The sequence below is a fragment of the Rhipicephalus microplus genome, chromosome 5 (genome assembly GCF_043290135.1).
Source record: "Rhipicephalus microplus isolate Deutch F79 chromosome 5, USDA_Rmic, whole genome shotgun sequence".
In the NCBI taxonomy this organism is placed as follows: domain Eukaryota; kingdom Metazoa; phylum Arthropoda; class Arachnida; order Ixodida; family Ixodidae; genus Rhipicephalus; species Rhipicephalus microplus.
This window is the reverse complement of record NC_134704.1, coordinates 52943500-52968316: the sequence shown is the minus strand read 5'-3', so window position 1 is coordinate 52968316 and position 24817 is coordinate 52943500. Positions and strand designations below refer to the sequence as shown.

Below are 24817 nucleotides of genomic sequence, written 5' to 3'. Positions count from 1 at the left end.
GCTACATAGTAAAGCAAGTGTGTTTTTACATTCCACGCTGAAACTGCGATGGCAACAGTACACGTAGCGTGATATAATGTCTAACACCTGAGTCTGTTTCTTCCTAATGACTAATCGTGTTCCCTCATGTCATTATTTTCTGGCTCTCTTCAGGGGGCAGGATTGGTTGGCCACACTGTGTGCACTTCTATTGGAGCTTCTAATTTATTTTGGAACTCGTGCTTTTGGGCGTCGGCGTCTACAGGTGAGTTTCCAACGCGCTGTTCTTACTGCTAAGCTTTGTACGACTCGGTTCCCCGGATTTACGGGAATACGGAATGAAAAAAAAAAGGAGAGAGACAAAGCAATATAACAAGATTTATACTCGAAAAAAAAAAAACGCTACACGTGCAAACACAATGGAGGGTTTAAGCTTCTTTTTTGTATACGCAAGGGTTGCCGGACGATGATATCAACAACTTGTGACGCGTCGTGCAACCCTAATTACTGACACACTTGTTTGTTTTCGACACTGGATTACCCCAAAGTGTCGTTGAAGACAAAAAAGTCAGAAAAAATGTAATCATAATATATTAAACCACTGGCGATAGTTTAATCAATCGGAGGAGTTTAGTACACTAGTGTTCTGCAGTAAAAATTCTATGCTTGCCCGATTCATCTCGACCACGCCAGATGGCACCACCTATCCGACCACTGACGTTTATGCCTACGCTATCCGGCGTCAAGCTAACGTAAAAAAAGATTGCAGACAAACTAAGGTTCTTTACGTGAATCGCGAGGTTTCGTGCATGTGTTCAAAAAAACGTGCACACACGTAGTAAAACTGAACGCTAAGCAATCCGCATGCTTTCGTCGTTTCCAGTTTGCGTCGCTGCGGCGTCACAGTAGAGTCGATATCGCCCGTACTTCGCTTACCAGATTTGTAGTGACAGGACGTGTGGAGTCGAGACCAAGCAGGATTTAAAAAAAAAATTGCTGGAGTGGAAATTACTGCCCAGAAGTGAAGACGTTCCACTGGCAAGATGGTGGCTGTGGCGGCCATCTTGCCAGGGGCATGATAAATTATCACCGTTCCGCGATTAAAAACGAACCGTTTCGCTCGTACGCCCAACAAGTTTAGTGTGGGAACTTTTTCTGGTCACATAGTGCTCCAAGTGCGTCTTACAGTTACTAGTTTTTCTTAGTCAGCCTCTAATTGGAGGCAAAGTTCCTTGAAGATTCAGTCATCTATACTCGTTTCTGTGTGTTATTTGGTCGAGAACAACAATCTTCTAAGATAGAACTAACGTAGCATTTACATAACATATCAAAGCCATTTGATCTTTGAGTGGGCACCATCAGAAAAGAGCATGTTTCCGCCATCTTGGCAGTGACAAAAGATGGCTTCTGCTGGCAAGGCATTGCAAGAGCTTCCACTCCAGCAATTTTTTCTTTAATCCTCTTTGGTCGAGACATAGCACAACAGTTTGAATGGCCTGTAACGGTGAAACAAAAACATAGCACAAACATAGCACAAATGGTTGCAAATAGCGTAAAACACAAAATCAAAACAAAAGCATTCGTCTTTCTTTTGAAAACGTGGCATTTATGCCACTCACTTCACGCGGGCTTCGTTTTAAGCTTAAGCGAGTAACAAGTTTCTGAGGCCTGTTATACTTTTTCTTCTTCTTCTTGGGACGCATTCTTTTGCGGCCCTTTGACATCTATTCGACGCCGTGACGCGTGGTGTGACCTTTATTCGAGCGCGGGCTGGGTGTTTGCGCCATAGGCTAAAGGTCACGGCGGCGTTCTTCCTTTCTCTCTATATTTGCATGCATCCTCGGCCCAGACCGACCGAGCGTCGTCCTCGACATTTGAAGGGCACCCACCGCGCCGTCTGCCGTTTCAACCGCGCTTACGCAGGCGCCTGCCACTGGTGTGACCTTTAAATTACAACTCTGGAAGAGCGCGCGTGTTTCGATGGCGTATCCAGAGTGTTGAAAATGACATGTATACTATAATTGACGCTAGAAAACAACTACAAAATTTCCTGCCAATGCCCCTTCAGCATCCGAGAGTCTCCTTTAGGAATTCTGGGCTGACGTAATCACTACATGAAGAACGCTTCAGTTGGTCATCGATGTTAACCCAGCGATAAACAGTGCGGCCGCGCGGTGCCAATTAACGGTGAATTTCTCGTTAAGGGCCCACCGAGCTCTCCTTACATTTATGAAACAAACGGACCTGGCCACCCGTTTATAGACGGTTTTTGCCGTTTTTGTTTTTTTTATTAGTTTTTTACTCATATCCGTGCCACACGGGCATAGAAAATGACATTTGGTGGCGAAGGCCTTCAGTTCCCGAATGACATTCGTTTCGCTGGCGCTGCTACACGTCCAAAGCGAATGACATTTGACTTGATGATGTCGATCACAGCACCTTCCAAGTGAGCATTGAGTGAATAGCAATAAAGAAATTAAGAAGAATTTACAAGCTTCATACACATCAGATAATCATCAAATGTAGAAATAAGCGTATTACGCTGTTCTAAGTTTTAGTTTCTTGCTTTGTTTTACAACGTTGCAGCCGACCGTAGCAACTTAAGTCAACACTAGTCAGATCCACAGCGTAAATAGACACTAAAATTGACAAGCGTTTCATTATCAATACTTTATTTTCTTCGTATAACGTTCAAAGCATCTTTTTAAGATTTTAGTGCAAATAAGAGACGGGAAGTTTCATTTTTAGCTCAATATGATTTGTCTTATATACTTTCAGATAAATCGCACTTCGCGAGCTGTGTCGTCGAGAGTAGGCATTTCTCAGTCAACTGAGTTCTGGCGAAAGCAGTTGGTGGCGAATGGCATTCGAATGGCATTCGGATGAATGCCATTTTGTTCGCCCGTGTGGCACCGCGCGAATGGCAATAAATCTGAAGGCATTCGGGGGTAAATGCCATTTTTTCTGCCCGTGTGGCACGGGTATCATACTCGTTGAAGTCTTCGTTTTTTTTTTTCATTCTTCATCTTCTTCTTTCGTTATTCCCTCCTACTTTCCTTTTCTCTGTTTCTTTCCTTCTCCTGAAAGCGTGAGCAAACGTTGTTCCCCTCCAGGTGGCAGTTGCCAGCTTGCTCTCTCCCTCTGTGTCCTTCATTATCTGTGTATGCAAGTCGAATAAATAAATAATAAATAAATTACGGGTCTTCGAAATGCAGTCTTTTGAAACGCGAACGGGATTCGAACCTTGCATACATCTCGCAGCCGGCGAAGCCCATGCATCGTAACCGCAAACGCTGACAGCCCCCCGCCGTCGTAGCACCTGGCCTTTCTCTCTCTTTCGTTTTCCTCCCGGGACGCATTGTCTTGTGCAGGATAAAACTTGCGTGGTCCGACGGAACTGTCGCTGGCAATGTTTCCAGCAATCAATAACTGTGGCCCGCAGCGAAACCTGCCAGGTGCCTGTCATTTAATAGTGGCTGCAGTGTAATAAGTCTGAAAGGGGTTTTTCCAGATAGGTCGCGGCGTATTGCGTTTCCGTTTCAGGCTTCTTGCAGTCGTGCGCTGCGCGCCGGCATGCCTCGTATCAGCGCCTGCCGTGGTTGTTTACTTTATATGTGCGGTTTAAAATAGGGTCACAATAAAATGTGGGTGCTTGCATTCGTGTGAGCACCTGCGGGCGTTAGTGTTGGTCCGTGTAGAGGTCCGTAGAACGTGACCTCTCGTATGCAGTCGCAGCTGCGCCTAGAGCATGCCGAGACTATGTAGCAATTTTCAACGAAAGCACGTGCCTCACTGCCCTTGCCGCCACGAATAGTAGTTGGCGGATGAAAATTACCTGAAAACTATACTGTTACGCTGACGTATTTCAGTCAATAATCCCATGTGAACATTTTTCAAAGCGCAGTCCTTTGCGATATAGTAAATAACCGTGGGTTCAGTTGTGTTTATGCGGAGTGTCCTGTTCGGGGTGGTTGACGATAGACAACGGAAGTTGTTTCCTTTTAAATATCATCATTATTATTGACTCTGTCATCGTTGTGATCTTTTTGTGCACTGCAGTGAAACAGCAGGCAGCGCAGTTGTTTTGCTCCTGTTGGAACGTATAGCGAACACGAAGTCTTTATATTGCAGAAGGACGTAATTAGCTGCAGAATGTGCGATACGCACCTTCCCGGTTCTTCTTCACAACGCTGCCACTTCAACAACATTCCTCGCTCGACTGCATTCCGCACTTGAGCGCCATATTTATTCGTCAATTCGGGAGAACCGCTCTACCCTATAGCCGCACCAAGCGTCAAAAAACGGTGACCATATCTGCTTCTTAAACTGAGGGATCACTGACCAAACTAAACCGAGCCCGACGTCAGCGCCGCCTCGTCCCTCCGTCGTCTCGCCCTTGATGTTCTTCTCCTTACGTCACGGGCAGGTGAAAGTGTCTCCGTGGAGTGGTCATTAATCGCTCGCCTCAACTGCCAGAGGCCAAGCAGAAAATGGAGGGTTACGCATGTACTTTCGCCGAATGCTGGGAATATAATTTACAGCGTTTGTTTGTTTGATTTGGATCGTGGGGTGATTATCGCCGTAACACCCCGACACGTCGTGCGATGCTAGTTGGTTGCGGTTTTGGTTTGGGGGGGGGGGGGGTAGGCAAAAGAAAAAAAAGGGGGGTCCTTGCCGTGTCGTTAAAGGCGGCACCCTTTTTTTTCTCTCTTGGGGTTGGTTCAGATGCAAGCAAGCTGGGTTTGCGAGACTCGCGACCATTAGTATTATTATCCGCGCGTTCGTTTGGGTGCGTCGTTTTTGGGGCGACGGGGCTGTAGCGTGACTGCTTTCTTGCGGCTGTTGTGGTTTGTAGCATAGGCGGACGCCGGGTAGCCGCGCGCGTGTGTGTGTCGACTCGGCTGCATGGCGCGAAAAAAAAAAAAAAAAAGCGCGCGCGGCTTTTGAGGGGTCAAGGTCCTCCGCGTAATCTCGTTTACCCTGTCGGGTCTCGTGGTGGCGGCGGCGGCGCTGGCAGCGTTGGCGAGAGAGGAGGCCGACGTCTCCCCCTTTCTTTCGACGCTTTCTCCTCCGTTTGTGCCGTTGTTACGAGTGGCCCCGGCAGACGCGCTTGTTCGTGGCTTTTTTTTTTTTTTACGTACGGTGAAATTAAGTAAATTGTACGACGTAAGAACCGAATTGAAATGGGGCCCCGTGAGCTCTTAACTTGTCACAATTCTTGTGAGGCAGCGTTTCCTAAATTTGGTTCGATTCCGAAAAAAAAAAAAAAAAGAGCAAGCGCTTGCTCTATATGATTGCACGGTAGTGATTATTTAGGCCGGTTGCTACATATTCATTGGATACGCGAAACAGTGTGAAATACAGGACAATAAAAAAAGACAGAGACAGGTGGGATTTGTATTCAGATAATAAGCCAGTTTGATTTATATAACATAATTGAGAAATTGGAGAACTTGTTAAAGAACAAACTATAGGCGAGTTCGCTAAAAAGTTCACGCGTGATTACGTGAAAAATACGAATCTGTCATTTTCCTGTATCTCGCGTTGTTCCTCATTTTGTACAGTATTCGCTGGATTGACTCTGCTCCTAGGACGTTGTTAACCAAAACAAGTTTTTGGTCGCGTGATCATTGCTCGAAGTAGTGGATGTGGTGACAAAAATATTGTTTGAACTCTCCATAATAGAAATCTTTATCATAAACGGTGAACGACTGAGGCATCTCTGCTTCTCCCGCGTTCGTAATTGATTGCGTGACGCTCGTGTCTTACAGCCTTCATTGCAGTGCACGGATTTCTTGAGGCGAATCACGTGGGCATAGTATCTGAAACAGGCGGCTCAGTTACAAGTTGAGCACCGATGCTGCTTTTATTTGTGTACAGTTATGGCAATCGTTAAATGAAAGGTGTCGGCAAACGGTATATGCTACACCTTTGTTTTACGTGATAGCGTTATAGAGGTCGTATCGCAGGAATTCCAATGGTAACGGTGTTGGCGTGGTTGGTTGTGAGCGAAAAATCATTTTATGCGTGACCGAAAAATCGAGAATGATGCAAATAAAATAATTAAAAAAAACGTTTTGTCAGAGCGAGGATGGAACACGAGTCGTTTGGGTGCATTTGAGGATTGTTCTACCACACAGACACACACGCCTCTGCTTGTGAATACAGTGAAAATAACTTCCTTTGCTGGGAAATGCAGTGAAAGTAACTTTCATGCTTTACCACGTCCACTTCTTCGTGACTTCAACTGTGATATCCCTAACACTGGTTTGTTCTCTGATCCACTCTGCTCTCTTCTTGCCTCTCGAGGTTGCACCTATCATTTTCCTTTCCATCGCTCGCTGCGTCGTCCTTAATTTAGGCTGAACCCTCTTTATAAGCCCCTAGGTTTTTGCTCCGCAGGTAAGTACCGGCAAGATGCAGCTGTTAACACATGCGTTCTGTATACATGCTTCACAACTCATCATGGAATATTGCAGTAATAATGAGTCGTACAAGCACCCGCTGCTGTCGGGCGTCAGAACATATGATTATCATAATGGCGTTGTGGTTTAAAGTCGGTGAGCCACTACAAAATGTGCACGCGCTACTGCGCTTATGCTACGTTGTGAGTGCGTAGCAAGTTTGAAAAGGTTTCATGCACTGAGTGTTTGAAGTACGCAATAACGACAGAATATCGCTGTCACATGCATTCAACTCTTAAAGGCGAAGCTTTATGGTCCCCTAAATTTGGTGATTGCGCACGGAGTCACTCTACAGCTTTACGTTTCGTAGCGCCTGCTTGTGCCGGCTGAAGTTTCTGTCGATGCTCTAGAACCGTGTGCGTGATCTTACCGCATGCCATCTCCGCAGAAGGTAGGAGTTTTCTTGCGTTACAACTTATGCTAAATCTCGCTCTGCTCTTCTATTGCGTGTTCCTATTAACGATGGGCCAGCTTGTGCAGCGTTACTGTTTTTTTTTTCTTTAATCGCTTGACTTGATTTGTTAGTTCCAACACATGCATTGGATTCTTTTAGATGCAGAGCATCTAATACTCGAGGCTTGTAGTGCGGCGCCGTCCGCAAGCTTCCTCCTCCTTCTTCCACCATCTGTGCATCCCTTCCTCCTCTACACACCGCGCGCGCTTCACTCCTCTACCATCCGTGCACCCTTCCTCCTCTACACACCGCGCGCGCTTCTCCTCTTCACGAACATTCGCTAGCTGTATAATGTAGCGCGCATGCGCCGTCACGCTTCGAGAACATCGGCAGCTGACGCGCGCGCATGCGCCGTCGCGCTTCGAGAACATCGGCAGCTGACGCGCGCGCATGCGCCGTTGCGCTTCTCCCCCTTCTCGAACATTCGACAGCTGACAGTGCATGCGCCGTCGCGCTGTATATATACTCAAGATCGGTGCTCGCTCGCTCAGTTGCCACTCGTCGGCTGGTTTGTACGGCGCGTCGACGTCTGAGGTCGCAATGATCGACGTCCCTTCGACCAGCGCCGGCCAAAGTGTTGGCGGAACCGCAACCAAGTCGTCGTCCAACCCTTTCGCATACGTGTCGTACGTGTTCGCTCATTTAACACCCCTCCTACAACCACGTTAACCAATTTAGCCAGCGACCCAAGTAAGTCGCAATTTAACACCCCATTTCACAACCACGTTAACCAATTTACCCATCGACCCAAGTAAGTCGCACTTTAACACCCCGTTAACCAATTATATGCTCCGCATCCTCCTCAGTGTTCCCACGAGGGAAGCTGCGGGCAATTTTTTGATCGTGGGTGTGAAGTGCCTCTACAGTAGTGGCAATACGGAACTGAGTGAGCATAGGAATTGTGCGGCTACATCTTGAGTTAGGGGCGGTTCCAGGAGGGGGGGGGTAGAAGCGATTGCCCCCCCTAAAGATTGTGGAAGCACACCTACCCCCCCCCCCCACTCAGTTCAGTGCGAGTCGTATGCATTCTATCTCCAATTTGGGAAGTCTCGTGATGATACACAAGTAACTACAAAAAACAATAGTCAAGACCCCCCACCCTTCGCCGCATTTATTTCAACTAATCGCCCCCACCCTTAAAATAAGTGACTGGGTCCGCCCCTGTCTTGAGTGTATTTTGCTACACTGCCACATACGGTGACTTAAGCGTTATAACTTGAGCATCGTTCTTTCCTTCTCCCTGCCTTCGTGCATCGAGGAGAATGCCGATCGATCGGTATGATGCATGTCCTAGCCAGTTACGCCCTTTCGTGTTTCTTTTTGTTTTCCTTTTGATCCATATCAATAATCGATTGCCACTTTCTTGCATGCGTGCCTTCCCTTGGTTTAACGCCGTGCATTCGCAAGTTTCCAAGACAAAAATAGACGCTATAGCAAATCTGATGCCGATTTAATTGAGAGATAGAGAGAAAGGAATCAGACATCAGACAACGCCCGTACCGGCTGTTCTTTATGTGAATTTATTTTTCCTATCCTACCCCGTTTGCTATACTCGGAGACAACTTTCTGTGGCAATGAAGGGAAGGCTACGTGGGCGGAGCTACTGCTCCTGTACTCCTCCGCGTACATTGTAGTCCGCTTCGGCTTGCGTTTCGAATGACAGCCGCGTTCATGTAATTCCACTGCAGACAATGTTATACGCCTGCTTACATAGCCATTTCTGAGAGAAATTCGACACAAGCTAACCTTCGGCGAGTCGTCCAAATAGCTGGAGGGCGACGCGCGCTCGCCTTAAGACGAAGACGCCATTTTGGTTGTGGGGTGCACGTACAACGTGCGACGTTTTTCAGACGCGCAAAAACGCGAAACGACTCTTCAGAAAGCAACGATAAATAATGGTATCTCCTCGGCGCGTGCAGCGTCTCTGTATAAGCAGCAGCATCTAGTACAAAATAGTGTTGTTCTTTTTTATTACATTTCACGCGGAAAGCACGGACGCATTTGTGGCACTATCTTCTAGAGCGGTGGCACATGGCCACTTTGCCTCCGTAGCCTTTCCTTCATTGCCACAGAAAGTTGTCCGCTAGTATAGCTCTCAGCGTTCTAGAATCGCGATGCGGCTCTTAGTCATACACAGACGTAAATGGAACGTGAAATGTCGACCACGACTATGAATAAAGAGGGTGGGGGGGGGGGGGGGGTTACCGAGTTGGATCGTTATGCAGTGTTTGAAAAGACAGCTCAGCGAAAGGGAACAGCTGATTCTGTGGGAGAAAGAGAGTGCGCGTGAAGGACATAACAACGGCGTTTCGATGAACGAAAGGAACGCAAAAAAAAAAAAAGAAATGAGGTATCCGGGGGAATAGCCGCATTTTCTTCCTAATGGAGCTTGACCGCCGTCGTCTAGACGTCCCAGACGGACGCTTGTTGGGGGCTTCATATGTACGTATACCGACTCCCCATCTCCACGCACTTTCACTAGCCCGACCATCAGACAGGCAGGCTGTAGGCAACTTCCTTTCTTTTGCTTCCGTTTGTTGTCTAGGCACTTCTTTGTTGCTGCGTCTGAATGATCGTATTTTTTTTTCCTCCTTTTGCTTCTCCTGCCAAGGCCTCTGACTTGGATTTCTTTCTGGCTTTCGCTGCGTAGATACGATACGCCCACGGCTTGTGTTTATTTCGTAGCAGCGCGGACGCGTTAGAATAGACGCCAGTAATTTATATTTAATCTTTCGCTTCGCTGTTTGTTTGTTTTTTTCGTGGTGACGAATACTCCGTTTTTTGGGAAGGGGAGGGGGCTACTTCAGCGCATTGCAAGCTGATTCGTTATCGATCACTATCAAAGCTGAGTTAATGATCTCGTCAAGAAACCAGAAGTGCTGTCAGGTCCACACGCATTGAGATTATTGCGGAAGTAGAGGCGACGCGAACCGGACACCGGGCGAGAGCTTCGTAACATCTCGCCATCTGCCCTCCGCCTCCGTGTTGCCGCTCCTTTAGGTGCGAAGCACTTCATAGGTCCGAGCTGTCGTATGTTGTCGTAGCTTGGAGGATCGCTGGCAAAACCACGACTAGCATGGCCATCTGTAGCATATCGGGCGTCAGGGTGAACTGATCTTTGAGCGCCTTGATTGTGATGAGTGTGGAGGAAAGAAGAAAACAGGGAGAAGAGAGAACTCAAAGAGATGCATACTTTCTCAGTGAACAACCACTTGGCCTTACTATTATTCCACTATATATAGTCTATCTTACCCCGCCTTCCTCTCTCTCTCTCTCTCTCTCTCTCTCTTTGCTTACGTCCGTACCATAATTTTCATTTTATTACCACCGAAAGTTATCGGCGAGTATAAGCTTCGATGCGTTTGATAGTGTGTGTAAGGCGAAGTAAATTAAATAAAAACGGTCCTACGCATGGGTGTACACCGGCCGTCGACTCTAATTTGTGCACACGTCTACCCTCGTTCGCTTTCTTTCTTTCTTTCTTTCTTTCTTTCTTTCTTTCTTTCTTTCTTTCTTTCTTTCTTTCTTTCTTTCTTTCTTTCTTTCTTTCTTTCTTTCTTTCTTAATACGAGTTGACACAATCTGTGTGTCTGTCCCGTCCGTGTCCAGCTGTCCACCCACCCTCGGGAGGACGGTGGGGGAAGACAGCTTCTCCGCGAAGTGATTTGCATACGCGGAAAACGCTCGTGCCAGCGTTTCCTTGGCTTTCTGCCCGCTTCAGCCCCGTTGCGGTGCTAACAAGCCTGCCTGGCGGCCACTCTCCGCGGCGAGCGGGTGCGCAAGTTGCACACGTCGGCACTGCCTCCCTCAATCCGCACCATCTTTTTTTTTTTGTTCGTTTTCTTTCGTTTTTTTAAAGGGTCGAAGATTCTTAGGGTCCATGTCCGCTGTCCGTCGGTGAGACATATGGGTATACGAGTACGTGTATCCGCATATGGGTATCCATATGGGCATGCTCGATTGGGCAATGTACGGGGGTTAATGATACCCCGGCGCTGGGCCTACTCGTCATCATTGACGTCGTGAATATTCTGTGATGTTTTTTTTTTCCGCATTGGCCCCATGCTTTCACTCGCTTCTGGTTGCTACCATTTCGTTCTCTTCCATTAAAGCGGTTGCAACTTGAGGAAAACTAAATAAAGAAGTAAATAAATAAACAATTAAGGCAGCCTTGCAATAGTGGTGCACCAAACCTGAAAGAAGTGCAGCTGGGTAGCCGCCTTTTTTTATATTAGGTTTTCTCTTTCCTCTTATTTTCATTTTCTATTTTCTAGATTTTTCTGTTCATTATATTTTATTCTATTTTTATTCCTATATTCTCCCTTTTTCCTTCTTTTTCTATTTTGTGGTTCCTTTTTCGTTCTTTTTTTCCCCTTGCTTGCCTTTGCCTGCGTTTTACGCCAAGCGACGACGACAGCGTACAACATCCCGATCCACTAAAGTGATACCAGAGTGTTCCGCACGAAAAAGGCAAGCTCTGCGTCACTGTGTGGATATCTCACTATAAATAGAGTTAGGTTAGATTGTGCCTAAGGTGGTTTAATAAAAACCACAGCCTATCCACGGAATGAATGATGATGAGTGGGGTGAAGCGTGCGTCCGTGACTCTGTGCGTGTGTCTATCCGTCCGTGCATCCGGATGGACAGAGGCACTGCCGACCGGACGGAAGCACGGATGGATGGATGGACGGATCGACGGCGCATCGCCCAACTCATCACCATTCACTCCGTGGATATGCTGTGAAAACCACTAACGCCAACTAGAAATATTACTTACTCCCAAGGACATATACACACAACGCCATCTATATAGCAAGTCATAAACTAAAGGTGGCTACATACTACATACGGAGAAGAGAACGACCGACCGCATAAGGAGCTTCGCGCCTAAAACTAACAAAACACAAACCGATGGAGTGAGTGAGTGAAACAACTTTATTGACGATCCGGCATAAAGGGGGAAGGGGCAGGGGGATTAAAGCGAGACACTAGCGTGCTCGGACGTCCCGGAGCAGCAACCTACTCGCGTCAAAGCACGTTTGCCCGGAGGTTTACACCACTGATGTATGCCAACACTGCAAGAAGGCGCGAGCCACCCAGAGACACCTTCTTTGGGACTGTGCACCACCGCCGGGTAACCAAGAAGTAATGCCAACTGCCATAAGCAGCAAAATTATCAGCTGAGAGCCAGGCAATTAAAGAGACGTGGTCCAGCACGTGCTTAGCATCCTGGAACCGATGGAGTGAAAATTGTCTTCGAAAAGTGAAGCCAGACAGCCGTCATCTCACTCCAGGTACAATAACACAAAGATCACAAGAACAACTGCGATCGGCTCACACGCTTTGTAAATTTAATAGGGTTAATTTCCTTGTATAGATACTGATCAACATGTGTCTGCTTAAGATGCCTCGAAGTCGTGGAAAATATTGGTTGACAGCAAGCTGTCTGTGCTATTTGGTATTAATTAATTTTGTTAGGAGAAGCGTCCTCTTATTCTATACTTAGGCTAGCACTCACGTTAGCAGAACAAAATCAATTAATCTCGGATTCGGTATCACGTGAAAGCCATGTTCTGAGGTAGACTCCAGGCAAATGCTCGCTTCACATCTGCTGCCACAGCTTAGTAAAAGTTTCCACTTCAGAATTTTTTTAAAACCTCTTGGTGAGGTCCCCCTAAGGCAGGAGCCGATCCAGCCACTCAATTTTTTGGGGGGGGGGAGGGGAGGGGGGTGACCGTTTAAAGTATCACCGGAGAGGGGTGTGGGGCCATCACTTTTTTTTGTTTTTACTAGAAGAAAAATATCTTCACAGCATAAATACTGTTAATATGTGTTCACAGTGGTTTTATTCATTTGTCCTGATTTGGAGGTGGATTACTAGCACTGAAGCGAGGGGGGGGGGGGTGCCAATTCAGACTTTGGGAAGGGCGGGGGGATTGGCCCTACCGCCCCTACTAGATCCGCGACTCCCCTCAGGACAATAACAAAATTCATTGTCGTTCTGTCTGCCGACAGTTTGTCTACAGCTGCGAAATGCAGTCGTGCTTGTTTGTTTTCGCTCGAACCATAAGTTCCTTTTCTGGGCTAGGTAAGTAGTACGCTTATTCAATATTGTGGCTTTAAAGTTCGACGATATTGTCTAAAACATTGCGTTCAGCTGAGCAGCTATATCACAATCCCTGACGAAATTTGCCTGGACGCTCACATGTTTCCGTGCTGAAACTAGCGCCACCAATGTGTTTGTTGAGAAAAAGTCAACAACGAGTACATGATATATCGGACGTACCATATATGAAAATTTCTGTGCGCTCGAAGAGATGTGTGTGAGGCACACGGGACGGCTTTATGCGCTCTCGTAGTAGAGTGCCCAGTACTCTAAATCGTTAGCCACTTTTTCAAACAGATGACTGTGAGAGCTGTTGATGTTCTATTTTACGTTGCGGTCAAGTGTATTATTTTGTTATTATTCAGCCTTAAAAATCGAAACGAAAGGAAGTAAAGCTTCTTCCCGTTTTTTTTGTTTCTCTTCTCTCGCTGACTACCTTTCCTATTCTCTGCTAGTTCTTATTCGTTCCGTCAGCGTTGACCGGCCTTGGCTGTATTTATGCACTTCGGGGATCCCTTGAGCGACCAGGGCACATCTGTTTTCGGATGGTGTATAGGTCAATGCACCCTCTCCCGGCTGTCTTTTTCGCTGCGCACGAAAAAAAAAAAAAAAACAGTGGCGGGCGCCCCTTGCTTGCGCTGCCGTGTTTTCGTTCTAGCGCGTGGTAGCTTGCGCAGCTTTTTTCCGCGTAGTATCGTTTCTGCCTACGTGCGCTAGCGTATGTAAACGTTCTGCGAGCTCGTCTGCATTTTTTACGCTGACTGCGTGCTTCCCTTTCTCTTCTTACGCTTATTCTTCCCTTTCCCTCTCAACAACGGTGCTCTAGCGCCTGCTGGCGTCACGGCTCGATGCTGGCGGGTCGCGTGGTGAAACGTAACTTTCATCGTCTTCGGCGATTGCATCTAAACGTTCGTTTTAGCTGCGGTGGTTTCATGTAGTGTATACTTTAAAATTAACTAGAGGGCGCTCTGGCGCTGCGACCATTCAGCCGCAGCGGGGAAGTATGGGTACTACACAAATTCGTCTTTGTGCTTGAGACTTCTAGCACACTTCTGGCTTTGTTTTATTGCTGTGGTTTGGGTTTGTTTCGAATAAAACAATATAACCCTGTGAACTTCGAGGAGGAGGAGGAAATAACTTTATCCAGAGTCCGACTAGTTGGTGGGGTGGGCCAATGGCCCCGCCTATAAGTTACGGCGAGGAGTCCTTGAATCCGGGCGGCTTCCTCGGCCCGCTGAATGGCCCACATGCGATCTTAGAGGGCGGGGCCGAGCATTGCGGTTTCCCAGCACGCGCGAAGGCTGTCACTAGTGGCCGCATACTCGTTATGGGCACTAATACCTCTACATTCCCATAACATATGCTCCCAAGTGGCTCTGGAGTCTCAACACTTGTACCTGTCCGCTTTGTACATATCGGTATATATAATGTGCGACAGCGCAGGATTCGGATACGTCCTACTTTGTATACTGCCGCCATTCGACAGACTGTATTTTTGGTAATTTTGGATGAGGGGGCGGGAATATGCCCCTCTGTAATCTATAATGCCTTGTAATGTCATTGTATCTGGTCGTTCTGTCTTCCCGTTCCCACTCGTCTGCCGCGCCGTCATCACTTCGAGAGCCGATTAAAATGTAGGTGAGCCTAAAAGGTCAGAGGTGAATGGTAACTGCTGAACGTTTGCTGAATTTCGTCTTGTGGCAAAGCGAATTCAGGCTCAAGAAGCCAAATGTAGCCAAAAGAACGAAGACTATAGGCAAATTTGTGTACTACCCCGTCACTCCCGTGCTCGCATGCAGAAGCGCCGTGCGTTGCAGCTCCCGTAGACACTAGCGCTGGAGTTGCTTCCCTCCAGTAAATGTTGTAGAAACTCAACGGGTGGTTACGCGGTTCTCGACCGCTGCACTCGAAATACGCGGGTTCGGCGCCAGCCCGCGGTGGTCGCATTTCGATTAAGGCGAAATTTCGCTGTTGATCCGCGTTTGAAGAACCCTAAGTGGTCGAAGTTATACGGAGCTTTTCGTTGTGGCGTCTAACCATGGCCTAAGTCTGCCTGGGACGTTAAATGGACACTGCACAGAAAAAAAACTGTTCTTGTTTTGGTAAATTACAACTTCACTACACCTGAAACACAACTATTACCGCCAGAAGGCGCTGCGTAAGTGAAAAAATGCGCAAGAAAAAATTAATTTCAATACAAGTGAAGGTCTGGACGCCATATTGAAGTTCGAGCACCATATCTCCGTGACGTCATAGATTTTGGAGGCGTCTTTTAAGGACTACGGAATGATCTGTCGCTAAAAAAAAAATCAACGTTCAAGCACTCCGTACAAATGGTTAACCAGCGAAAGCTGAAACGTGCGGCCCCGGTGTTTATCCGTTCCGTGGGTTCAACCCGACGTGGCACTGAAGCCTTTTACAATATAGTCACGTTAGCCCTTGAATTAGGTTTCACGCGGTGACCCACATGACACACCGAAAGGTCGATACGCATTTCATGAATCGTTCTCAAACAGCTGAGCACGTTCATATGCAAGTTCGGACTTGTAAAGTCTCTTTATGAGTCCTGTTATTTCACATTTCGTCCACTTCCCTTCTCTTTACGCTGGGAATATGCTCGCGGGTTCGATGCGTCGTCAAAGGTGGTCGAAATTTCCGGAGCCCTCCACTACGGCGTCTCTCATAATCAAATGGTGGTTTTGGGACGTTGAACCCCACAAATCAAATCAATCAATCGATGCGTCGTCAAGAGCGCGATGACGTCATGACTGGCCGGTTTTTAGATGCGAAAGCACGTTATGCTCGGGGCAGTGTCAGTCCTTCGGCGGTGGTAGTGGTTAGAAGAGGACAGGAAAAAGGCACCTAATTTCTGTCTGCCTGAGCGGCGACACGCCCTCAAAATATCTGCATACTCAATCGCGAGGTCACGCGGAAAGACTAGGATACCGTTACAAGATTTGTCATAATAAAATAGAAAGAAAAAAAAGGATCATTTAATTCAACCTGTAAGTAAGCGAATCACACGCTGTCATCAGCGAAAAAAAAAAAAAAAACTGAGCTACTATAACTGTCGTACAGATGTATTTCACAACACATTTTTCGCACCAACCATAAGGGAATGGAACGAGCTCCCAGCTGATGTCGCGGAACGCACAACCACAGCAGATTTCATTTTGACACCCCAGGCTCATTCGACGACTGTATAAGTGTGCGAGTTTACATATTTTGTGTAGGCTCACTTGTACATTTCTACCTGATGCCTTCTTCAGTTTTTGTTTTTCTTTTGACGGTACATAGTCTTGGTATCGGTCACCTTATATGTAATGAGATGCATAAATTCGTTCATTCCATAATGTATGTGCTATTAGTATTTAGGATATAATGGTTACCGTGTAGTTATGTACTGCGGTGATTAATGATGAAACCGATGATGCTTTGCTGTTGACGAATACTTAGTGTGTAGTATGACGTTATTGCTTTCGTTATCGCTTTCTTTCGCGCAGTACGTACGTATTTCTTCATCTTTGTATCCCCACTCTTGCTTGCAGCCTTTTTAGCTTAGCAGTATTCTGCAAATAAATAAATAAAAAAATAAAACGAGCGTTGAAAGACGAGGGAGTCCCGTTGCGGTAAGTGACGTAATTCTTGTCGCTTCGCTGAGAAAACTGCGCTACGCTGCGGCGACCTTATCCAACCGTCGGGAGAGAAACACTCAACTGTTAGAAAACGTCTCGGCAGTGTAGCTAGTGCCACGATGTATTGCGCCATTTTATCCGTACCGCGTAGGCGGCTGCTGATTGGTGGGGCGCGCTTTTTAGGCCCGCCGAGAAACGGCGACGCACTCGACGACAGAAGGCGGCCATCGTGCGCCTATCACGGCCGAGTCAAGAGCGGATGCGCGTTGTTCTGCCGCTGCAACAGCCGGTATCACGAGGAGGTGACCCCCCCCTGTAGCGACTGCCTGCTGTGTCTAGACTGAACGGACGTAAGAGGAGAGGAGGGTTATGGCTGTCAATATCCAAGGTCGAGCACGTCTTGATGCTCCACCGCTGTGCAGCCACTTCCTCCTGCAAAACCGTCTGCCGACACTTTCTTTTCTCTTTCTTTCTTTCTTTCTTTCTTTCTTTCTTTCTTTCTTTCTTTCTTTCTTTCTTTCTCTCCGCACCTATGTATAGGTTTGTCTGAACCGGCTGACGAAAAGTTCGCGTATTAAGTACAGCTCAAGAGTCGGATTATATATGTGAATGCATCTATTACACATCCTCCGCGTTGTGTAGCAACTAGTTTTGCGTCAACGTGAGCATTTAGTCTATTCCACTCGCGGAAGTAATTTCCGAACGCAGATGCCTGACGGACTCTCTCGGCCTGTTTGCGGCTGTCGTATTTTAAGGATTAGTACGGAGCAGTTAAATCGCCGCATTCGCAATAAATATAGTTTTTGCACATTCGAAGACTCCGTTAGGGGTGTCTAGATTCGCTAGATAACCCCGTCACCTTTCGTTTTAGCTCACGTCTCGTTAACCACATCGCGTTTCGAAATACACCAAACATGCGACGCCCATGGTGGTGGTGAGTGGAAGGCCGCTGCGATCGAGATAACTACCACTCAATTGTGCTCGCAGCGTAGCGCTGCTTTCCAGACGAGGGTTGTATGCAGGATGCTCGGAATTGAGCTTGGCTGCGTGTTCTTAGTTACTTGCTGTATTCCGTTTAGCGTTGGATAGATAGATAGATAGATAGATAGATAGATAGATAGATAGATAGATAGATAGATAGATAGATAGATAGATAGATAGATAGATAGATAGATAGATAGATAGACAGACAGACAGACAGACAGACAGACAGACAGACAGACAGACAGACAGACAGACAGACAGACAGACAGACAGACAGACAGACAGATAGATAGATAGATAGATAGATAGATAGATAGATAGATAGATAGATAGATAGATAGATAGATAGATAGATAGATAGATAGATAGATAGATAGATAGATAGTGCGCGAAGGTATGTGATATGACATTAGCATCATACTTTCGGTTTACTTATTTCTTTCTTCACTCCTCCCTCTGGTTACGTGCCCCGCGTGACTATACTGCTACTACTGCTATTGTCACGCAAACGTTGAACTTTTGACTCGTTCCAACGTCGTGGGGTCGCCTAAGAGTAGGATTTGCACCCCACTGCCGAAGCCCATCACTTCTTCGTGTTCTTCTTGTACTACTACTACTACTACTACTACTACTACTACTACTACTACTACAATAACAACAACAACAACAACTACTACTACTACTACTACTACTACTACAATAACAACAACAACTACTACTACTACTACTACTACTACTACTACTACTACTACTACAATAACAACAACAACAACAACTACTACTACTACTACTACTACTACAATAACAACTACTACTACTACTACTACTACTACTACTACTACTACTACTACTACTAGTATTGTCCTCCTCCTCCTCCGACGATGTTATCGGGTATACTAAGACGCCTTCGCTGTAGCAAACGTATCATTACGCTCTCGTTGGCGCGTTGTAGTGAAAACAGGGCAATGGAGCAAGCCTACTGCAGTGGTGGCAATGTAGCGCACAAGTGACGCAGCCCCCGCAAGATCAGCCGAGTTCACGCGCAAAAGTAAAGCCAGTCGCGCCGTTTTTTTCGCCTGCAGGACGGTCTCGACGTGGGTGGGGCGTCGTGGCGTCCGTCCGTGCACATTTGTTACGGGCAATAAGAAGCGCGCAGCTGTAGTAGCTCGCACGCGTTTCTTATTCGGGTCGTTCTGCTCGTTGGTCGGCCTGCGCGGAGAAGTTGAACGGTGATGATTTATCGTCGCGTGACACGGTGCTGACGACAGGCGATAAAGAACCACCTTCTCCACTCTCTTCGTCCCGTCTTTTTTTTACGAGCCGTCCTTTGCCAGTGGCGCTGTCTCGACTGGACACGTATCGCTCTCTCTTTTTCTTTTCTCTGTCAACAGTTGCGTGCACTGCGGCGAAAGCCATGCATCTCGCGTTGGCCTGTACCCTATAACGAGAGGCATATTGTGCGTTTCGAGAAAGGTCTGGTCCGTTGTGCGCTGCTAATCCTTCCGACAAGCTTTCCGCTCTACAGGCGCTGTGCGGAGGTGTTATCACTGGCCGACTGTGGAGCAGCCTCTTTCTTTGGCGGGTGCAAATGATAAACATTTTCGTTCTCCTGGGCGTTTTGCGTAATCACAGATATGTTTGCGTACCTAAAAGCCAACACCCAACCATCGTGCACTTCTTCGCGCTTTTTTTTTTTTTTTGCAGTTCAAGTAAGTATTTGCGTTCCCCGGCATTGGGTGTGCAACGCCTGGAGCTTTTCCAGCTTCGAAATCAGCTGCCGTCGTTTTTCGGAAACTTTAGGCTTGACCTACGAGCCGACCTGCGTTCTGTAGCCCCGGCGTGACTAGCGTACCTTTCGCCGTACTGCACGTAATTTGTGCGACGGACCATACGCAGAGGTTCAGTCCGCGCGGCTGGGAATGGTCACCACCGAGTGACCCCCACCAGACGTTCGTTTGAAAATACCTCCCCCCCCCCCCCGAAAAAAAAGGTGTCCCTCTCCCCCACCCCTCCTGTCTGTCAGCAACGATTCTAATGTCTTAGAATCATATATGACACGTAAATGCACCTATGTTTCTTCGGCGATGTTGTGTATGTCTACTTTGCCCTTTTGTCGTCGGCAATATCTGCTCTTTTAGCAATGTGTACTGCATAAAAATTGGCCCCACACGTTCTCGATGATGATGATTATGACGATGACGATGATGATGATGATGATGATGATGATGATGATGATGATGATGATGATGATGATGATGGCCTATTTGTATGGCTCACGCCTAACCTGGAGGATTGGTCAAAAACGAATAATTATAAAGTTGTAGGCCCGTGTGCTCAGATCTGAGTGCACGTTAAAGAACCCCAGGTGATCGAAATTTCCGGAGCCCTCCACTACGGCGTCTCTTATAATCAATCATATGGTGGTTTTGGGACGTTAAACCTTACATATCAATCAAATAATTAGATGCAAGTGATCGCATAAAAATTATTTTCTAATGAATTATACGATACTTATTATTCGTAGCTTGTTTTTCGTGCTGCATACGCATATCGGCATTTTTGCGCGAATTTCTTGCGCTGGCCACATTTGTTCTGCGCAACAGATCGCGCATCTGTCCGCCGCTTTCGTTTCAAGTGGACGTTAGGGAGTTTTAGTGCTGGGTACGCATTCTCTTGGGGCGTTGCGGGCTTGGGAGCGCGCGGCGTTACGTGCCCAACCCATACCCAACCGGAATGCCTTTTAGTTGGCGCCACGGTGGCACGCACGCAAACGCAAGCCGCACGAAGTTCACACGCGCTCGCAGAGCCATAGCGTCTTGTCGCGTAAGTATTATTTAAGTCTTTTTATGATTTAAAATGTTAAATTAAAGATACATAGTGATCAGGACACTTTTTTTATTGCGTACAGAATTCTGGTATACGTAAAAAAGTGAAAAATACAAGGTTACTGTAACGACAGTGTCGACATCTTGTGACACTTCATGCAACCGCAGTCATGAACATGTTAGCTTACGCGTGATGTTTTTGAGGTGAAAAAGAATAAAAAGGTTACTCATTTGTAATATTGTCGCTGCGCAGTTTTTGCACCAGATGTACAATGCACAATGTTTCTGCAATAACAAAGTTGTGGTTGTCTGTTTCACTATGGCCGCGCTAGATGGCGCCACCTATTCAGTTGGTCGGGGGTTGGCACATGACTTTTAGTCGCACTTTTGCTCGCACTTTGGCTTATTTTAACTCGACGGCTAGAGTATCCGCGGTGCGGATACCGTGAGTTCTTGCGAAGGTGGACCGCGCGGACGCATGGCCCCATCGCCCCAGCGATCTTGCGACGCATCTGTTTGGGGATTCGCGCATGCGCAATACCGCCGCCCCAACGTCCTGCGTACGCAAGCCGCTTGGGTACCCAGCACTAAAACTCCCTGTTATCGCAACGCGTGTGTTAACATGCCGCATTGCTATGCCCGCGAGCGCGCTTTCCTTAAACACTTCTAGATGCGTTATTTGTGACCATATGTTGCAGAGATATAGAGATACAAGACTTTATTGATACCCACAGTAGGCCGGCAGTTTGGCTTCAGGGGGCGGCACCGCGTTCCTGGACTCGGGCGGCATCCTACTGCCAATTTTTTCCACACATAATCTAGCTACGATCCGCATAGTTTTCTCTAAGCACGCAGAGTATGTCTATACGTATACTCTTACTTTCTTGACTATTTCTATCGTAATAACTAATACCTGGAACTGTGTTTCGTTGAAGTCTCCAATGTTGTTCGGAGCATTGCTGAATATTTTTTTTTAGTTCGTCAGTGAACGATTACTTCACTCGTTTGGAAATGAAGTGGTGAATAAAATACCCGGAACAATGACCCACGTATGCGTCGTAAAAAAAAAAAAAAAGTTGCGGCTGCAAGTGTGCCGGAGTATGACACAACTATATGTGAACCACCATTCCGGACAACAGCGCCGATTTTGCTCGAGCCTGCGTCCAGATATCTGATGTTCCATTGCTTTAGAAGTTCCATACATTTCGTGATCTTACGTGGAATACGCTGTTAAAAGCGCGGAACTCGCATGCAGTGGCGTAAGACTGCAACCGACAGCAGTGCTAGTGTTTGACCTAGCTTTTGCAATGCCGAGGTTTTGCTGGAAACAGACAGACAAAGAACTCGAGTTAAGTCCAGAGTGGCAAGCAGGGCAGGGCCCGCTGGGGTCCTCAGCTCGCTGCTGATTGCTGCCATATCTGAATCGGGAGACCATGCTTCTTCGCTCTTCCACAGGCCCTGTGTACGGCCGTTGACTGGGTATTGAGTTCAGTACTTGAGGTGGCCTGTACCGCGCCCTGTTTCTTGGTGTGTGACGTATCCCGCAGCGCATGCAGGCACACTGCCAGAGCAAACGTAATAGTGCTAACCGCTTCCCCGCAATCCGGGAACTCTCAGTTTCGCGGTTGGTTCCCCACTCATAGGACGTGTCACGGGGTTTCGACGGGAACATGTCACGTGACCAGTGGTTGCGTATCTCTAGGCAGGAACCAGGGGTGTCGACAGCAGGCTGCAAATAGGGCACCTGCCCCCTTCACGACACGCCAGCGCTTGCTCCCAACCTCTTCCTATTCCCCAGCAGCGATGCAAAACGAGTTTGCACCCCTCCCCACCCCCCAAACAGAAAATTCTGCCGACGACCATGGCAGAAACATGTCACGTGACGAGCTGTCACGTGACTTCTTTCTGGTATAGCTGGAAGCTTAAGTCGAGACTGTGTAAGGAGAGCCCAAGCTACGCACTGAGCTGTCCCGATTGAGCTCGCAAAGCCAAGCGTGGACGATTGTCCTTTCCGTCATTCTTTGTCAAAGAAAACTGTTGCTAGGCTGAGTTGAGTGTGTCGTTCGCTGTGTTGAATGGTATACGCCTAACCTGTCTCCTCGCCGCTGTCGAAATCGTGCTGTAAGTGCGCTGAAAGGAATCATTGTTTCGCGCAGCTCGTCGTTCGCTGCATAGGTGGGCCGCAGCAGTCTTTCGTGTCGCTCCTTTGCATAATACAGGCTCTGCAGTCCCGTCGGCTCAGGTGAGCGCGCTGATCGGTTCCCGAGTCGTGAAGTGGCAACCGCACGAGATTGCTTTCAAAATGGTACCGAAACCAATCATCGAAGATGACGATAGTTATAGCGCGAGAACAAAACGACGACACAGAGAAGAAGGACACGAGGCCAAATTTTTCTGTGTCGTCGTTTTTTTTTCTCGCGCTATAACTATCGTCATGCCATACTAACTAGCCCGAGCTGCCACACTTCTATATCATCGAAGCTACGTTTACTCCGTCATACAAATCTCTTGAGCTTCACTTTATCAGATGCCGCTCTGACAAAGCGAAGCACAGATTATGCTAAATCAATGTTCCCAATATTCTGTTTGATCACGTGCCACGTCCCACGTGACGTCTCGCTCAACATCACCGAATTGTGGAGTACCGTCTGCTTTTCTGGTTGCGGGACAACGGCATAGCGGCACCACGAGACGCTTTTGGGCGCGTTCTTGTGCTCCGTGAGTGTTTGTTCCACGAGGAAGCCCATTCGCAATTATACTTCACCGTCGAAACATTGCACCGACAGTGAGGTGGAACAAACACACTCTACCGATTGAATTCACTCCGCACTTTCGCTTCAAGTGTCCACTCGGATTGGTGGTCTATTTGCATGGTGCTGGACTGCCCACTTGACCCGGAGGAAGTCGCGGGATGGAATACCGGTCACGGCGGCCGCATTCTCGATGGTGGCGAAAACATGCTTGAGGCCCACGTAATTGAGATTTAGGTTCACCCTAAAGAACCCCATGTGGTTGAAATTTTCGGAGCCCTCCGCTATACACGGCGTCCTTCATAACTATATCTGGGTTTTGGGATTTCAATACTCTATTATTATTATTATTATTATTATTATTATTATTATTATTATTATTATTATTATTATTATTATTATTATTATATTTATTATTTCAACCGCCCGATCTCGCCCGGCGCTCTTTATCGTATTCACCGTTGTGTCTACTTCTGCTCTTTCTAATTAGTTCACAATACGCGCATCGTTGCCACTTTATAACGCATATAATTCCCGACCTCTTGTTACCCGGCGCGCACTGCGTGACATATTCTCGGCGCCGCTACGCAGTCTATAACGCCGCCTGCGCGACTTTTCGTCTGCTGATTAATTTGCGAGCGTGCGGCATTGAACAGCTGCGCGGTTTCATGGGCAATAAATAGATAACGCTTGGCCAGACTAGAGCGAAAGCCCAGAACCGCTGCGCGCAGTACGATGCAAAGCGGCATTTTTTGTTGCACTTCGCATATCATCATCATCATCATCATCAGCCTGACTACGTCCAATGCAGGACAAAGGCCTCTCTCCCATGTTCCGCCAGTTAACCCGGTCCTGTGCTTGCTGCTGCCAATTTATTCCCGCAAGCTTCTTAATCTCATCTGCCCACCTAACCTTCTGTCTCCCCATAACCCGCTTGCCTTCTCTGGGAATTCAGTTAGTTACCCTTAATGACCAGCGGTTATCCTGTCTACGCGCTACATGCTTCTTAATCTCGTCTTCTTAATCTTTTCAAACTTCTTAATCTCATCTGCCCACCACTTCGCATATATAGGCATTCGAAATTATCTCGGAAACTCGGCCCGCACTAAACATTCACCAGCTTCCACCGCTTTTGTCTTTAGACCCGGTCACTGCGCACGTAGGCATATCTTAATACTGTTGAAGGAATCGTGGTGAATACAATGGCCGACGTAATTTTGTGCGTCTCTCTCTCTCTTTCTATCTACTTCGCAAACTTGTGGACACTGAGCGCACCTTTGTATTCTTGTTCAGTATGACGAACTTCTCTCCTTCTCTTTCGCCCTGTGATCTGTCGCTGCCACTTTCTCGCAATAGAGGGGTAGCCAGCCGTAGCGTTATAATTAAACCTCTTCGCTTTTGCATCGTTGGTCTTTCCATCTATACCTGTCAAGCTGTCGCTTAAGAAATCAATAGGCACCGCAAGGAAGCGTGTGAATGCGGTACACACACACACACACACACACACACACACACACACACACACACACACACACACACACACACACACACACACATATATATATATATATATATATATATATATATATATATATATATATATATATATATATATATATA

General features: G+C 47.1%; 1 protein-coding gene across 5 annotated transcripts in view; it reads left to right on the top strand.

Annotated features, from left to right (window-relative positions):
- Positions 1 to 24817, top strand: part of LOC119173868 (solute carrier organic anion transporter family member 74D) — a 159389-nt gene that overhangs the window by 79175 nt on the left and 55397 nt on the right. For 4 of the 5 annotated variants that reach the window (XM_037424651.2, XM_075895459.1, XM_075895461.1 and 1 more), the window contains exon 2: positions 154 to 244. The exons of the other annotated variant lie outside the window; for it this stretch is intronic. The gene's annotated coding sequence lies outside the window, so the exon portion shown is untranslated. The remainder of the gene's footprint in view (positions 1 to 153; positions 245 to 24817) is intronic. 5 annotated transcript variants of the gene reach the window in all.